Source organism: Triticum urartu, chromosome 5A (assembly GCF_056163025.1).
Source record: "Triticum urartu cultivar PI428250 chromosome 5A, HENAU_Tu73, whole genome shotgun sequence".
NCBI lineage: Eukaryota > Viridiplantae > Streptophyta > Magnoliopsida > Poales > Poaceae > Triticum > Triticum urartu.
In genome coordinates, this window is record NC_141877.1 from 215789542 (window position 1) to 215793655 (window position 4114).

Consider the following 4114-nt stretch of genomic DNA (forward strand, 5'->3'; position numbering starts at 1 on the left):
CCTCATTGATTCGGTTTTCCTACCAGAGATGACCCCTAAAAATGAATGAAGACATTGAAGTCAAAGGTGGTATGTGAAGACATTCACATTGAAGACTATGAAAAGAGAAGACATCGCATGAAGACTATGGAGCGCGAAGACTTTGTTGTTTCGTCGTTCTTTTTTCTTCTTTGCTGAGTCATAGGAACCACCGTACTGTTAAGTGGGGTCCAAGTGAACCAGTCAGAATGACTGATGTGATGCTTAACTAAATCCTATGTCTTTGAGTGAAGACTATGAGAGCAAATCTTATCCAGAGTTGGATAAGTCAGCTTTGCTTGTAGCCCAAGTAAAGTTTCCGTGTGTGTTTGAAATCTGACCGTTGGAACACGTGTCAGTTCCTTAGTGACCAAGGGTCATTTCGGGCAAATCAGGTCGGGTTGCCTAGTGGCTATAAATAGCCCACCCCATACAACCATAAACGGTTGACTGCTCACAGTTAGTGCATGGCTTTTGTTGTTTGAGAGCAACCCACCTCGAAGCCTTTGAGAGAGAATTCCTTGCGAGGATAAAGCCCTAAACACCAAGAGCCAATGAGTGTTTGGCATCACTTAAGTCTTCCTGTCTGTGTGATCTAAAGACTTATTACACTCGAGGACTGTGAATCCTCCAGCCGGTTAGGCGTCGCATTCTGACCATCCAAGAGTCATTGTGGATCGTCGGTGAACGAAGTCTGTGAAGGTTTGGAAGTCTACTTGAAGACTTACTAGAGTGATTGGGTGAGGACTGGGTGTCCTTAGCTCAAGGGGAATAAGGTGAAGACGAGGTCTTCTGAGTTGAATCTCGGCCTCCCTAACCAGACATACAGTTGTCACAGCAACTGGAACTGGTCCAACAAATCATTGTCTTCAACGAGTCACTGGTTTCATCCTTCTCATCCCTTTACTTACTGTTGGTCCTTGTGAAGTCATTGTATGATTGCTTTATCTTTTGTCTTCACTGAGTGACTGCTGGTTCTGATTGGCTTCACAATATCTTCCTACCTGACCTTTACTGCCTAGCTGCTATTAGTCATTGTGCTTTCACTCCATTGAATACTTGACTATGGTTGCCTAGTGTAGTCTACCTTCCGCTGCATGGTAATAGGTTTATTTCTATCGTTTGTCTTCGAAACTTCCATGTTTGGAAGAATTTCATAAAAATTGCCTATTCACCCCCCCCTAGTCGATCACTAGCACTTTTAATTCGTATCAGAGCAAGGTACTCCCATGTTCTATGTGATTCAGTTTAACCACCTGGAGTTTTAGCTATGTCGACTGTAGGGATAATCAAAGTCTCCGCTGCGTGCCCAGTCTTCGATGGGACTGAATATCCCTACTGGAAGAGTAAGATGCGCATGCATCTTGAAGCCATTGATGTCGACCTATGGTATGTCATCAAGAATGGCGTTCCCAAGGCTGGTGAAGGTGTCACCGCTGCTGATGTCAAGAAGTTCGTTCAACTGGACTCCACTGCCAAGAACATCATCTGTGGTCATCTGACCAAAGGACAGTATGGCCGTGTGAGTGCTTTGGAAACATCTAAGCTAGTCTGGGACTGGCCCTCCAAGGTTAACGAAGGCGTCTCAACCTAGAGAGATCAGAGAATCAGTGTCCTTCGCAACCTCTTCAACCGCTTCAAGAGAAATGACAATGAGAATGTCCAGCTCACGTTTGATCGACTCACTGACATCACAAATGAGCTTCAAGCCCTCGGCGCTACTGATATCACCAAGCATGAAGTCATCAAGACACTCTTGAGATCACTTGACAGCTCGTTTGACACCCTAGCCCTGATGATTGAAGAACGTCCTGACTTCAAGACACTCGATCCGTCTGACATACTTGAGAGGCTTAACACACATGAGTTTCAGTTTTCTGAGAAAAGAGACATCTACGGTCCCAACTATGGGTGAACTCGTGCCTTGAAGGAAAAAGCTGTCTCCTCATCAGAAGAAGAATCTGACAGCGATTTTGATGATCCTGAAGAAATTGGAAAGGAGCTTGCTATGCTTGTGAAGAAGTTCCAAAAATTCACCAAGAAGAAAGGCTTCAGAAAGCCTCACGATCAAGCTCAAGGAATGATGAAGCTTCTACTCATGACTACAAGAAGAGAACATGCCACAAGTGCAAGAAACCTGGCCACTACATCTCGGAGTGTCCACAGTGGGACAATGAGAACAAGAAGAAAAAGAAGAGCAAGGAGTATGATTCTGACGACAAGAAGAAGAAGAAATACTCAAGGTCTTCTTCCAAGTCCTCCTCATAGTCTTCATCACACAAGAAGAGCTCATCTGGGAAGGCACGTGCGTTTGTTGGCAAGGCAATGGATTCAGAGGATGAGTCCGCTTCTGAGGAGGCGGAGGTGGAGTCTAAGGAGGAGTCCGATTCTAGCGTTGCAAGTCTGGCTACGGCATACGTTGCCAAGTCCATCTTCAACACTGAAGACAATGACTTCGTCACCGACATCGATGCAAATGACAAGGACTACTCCGCTCCTACCTACTGCTTCATGGCACGCGGTGCCAAGGTAAACACACACACTACTCACTATCAAACTTCCAGTGAAGATGACTCTGATTGTGGTTCCAAACCCAGCTACAAAACACTTGCTAAAATTGCAACTGAACAACAGAAAGCTATGGAACATATTCAAAAACTGTTAGACAAAAGCGATGATCTGTTAGATGCTGAAATGACTCGATCTCAGTCCTTAAATGAAGACATAAAAAATCTTCATGTTAAGTATGAGGAACTTGAAAGTCGTCATGAAACGCTCTCAACAACTCACGATAAACTTTCCTATGATTGTCTTCAAAGGAAGCAAGATCTTGAGAAATTGAGAGCGCCTCATGAAGATCTTCAAAAGGAAAACGAGTCACTTCGCGCCAAACAGATCAGTTCCGCTCAGGAAGGATTTGAACCACCATGTCTTAAATGTATTGAGCGTGACAACACTACTTCTGTTGCTGGTTGTTCTACTGCTGCTACTATTGCAATATCTTCAACTGCTGATGTGCCAACTAACCCCTCTGTTGAGGATGCCACTACTATTGTTGATGAGAATGCTAGGTTGAAGACATTGCTTGAAACAGGGATGTTCAAAAGCCTCAAAGGGCATCAGACACTATGTGATGTCCTCAAAAGGCAAATCCTGAACCGAAACCCTAGGAAAGAGGGTGTTGGGTTCGAACGGAAAATGAATGTTGATGGCTCTTACTGGAAACCTGAGCAGTACCCCAAAACCACATGGTTTGCTGCAAAGGGACCTTCAGTGGATCCATCCACCCTATCTGGCTTCACTTGTGCTAATCCCATTGTTATTGATGAATCCTTTGATGCAAACTATAAACTGTCTAATGGTGAAGTGTTTGCCAGGTATATTGGTACTAACTGCAGGAATGGGCCACCTATGAAGAAGGTCTGGGTGCCGAAAAGGTGTTTGGAGAATCTTCCTGTGAATGTCGTCAGGACACCACAAGTGAAGAAGACAAACCCCAAACCACAGGCTTCATATGGTCCAAAGGCTTCATACAGACAGAGGACTCACCTGAGTCGCACTAACGCAAATGTTTTGCAGGGAAACCTTACTCAGGCCTATGAATATGAGCGCGTTTCATCAAACCGCCATGTTCATAAGACCAAAAACTATTCTGCCTATTCTTATGAGTACTATTGTTCACCTACAAGACTTTTTGCTAGGGCTCTAAAGCCAAAGTTCTCAGATGCTGCACTTAGACTCATTGCTTCGAAGCCACCCTTGAAGATGTGGGTGGCTAAGAAAGCTTAACTCTCTTTTGCAGGGAAAGGTCTCCAGCCGAAAACCAAAATCGTCTGAAGCTACTGTTGGGGACCTTAAACATCTTGTAGGGCGCAAGATCAAATGCCCAAATGATCTTGTTATGTATTTTGTTCCTGAGTCGCTTGCTACTTGCCCTATCAGTCCTAACCTCGATCTAAGCTTTCATAATCCACTTGCCCGTCAAATGTTTTTGCTTCACAATTCTCTTCGTGAAGCCTATCCCCCTAACTGCACTGTAGGTTACGACACCAACTGCTTCAGAATGGATTATTGATAGTGGGTGTACTAATCACAT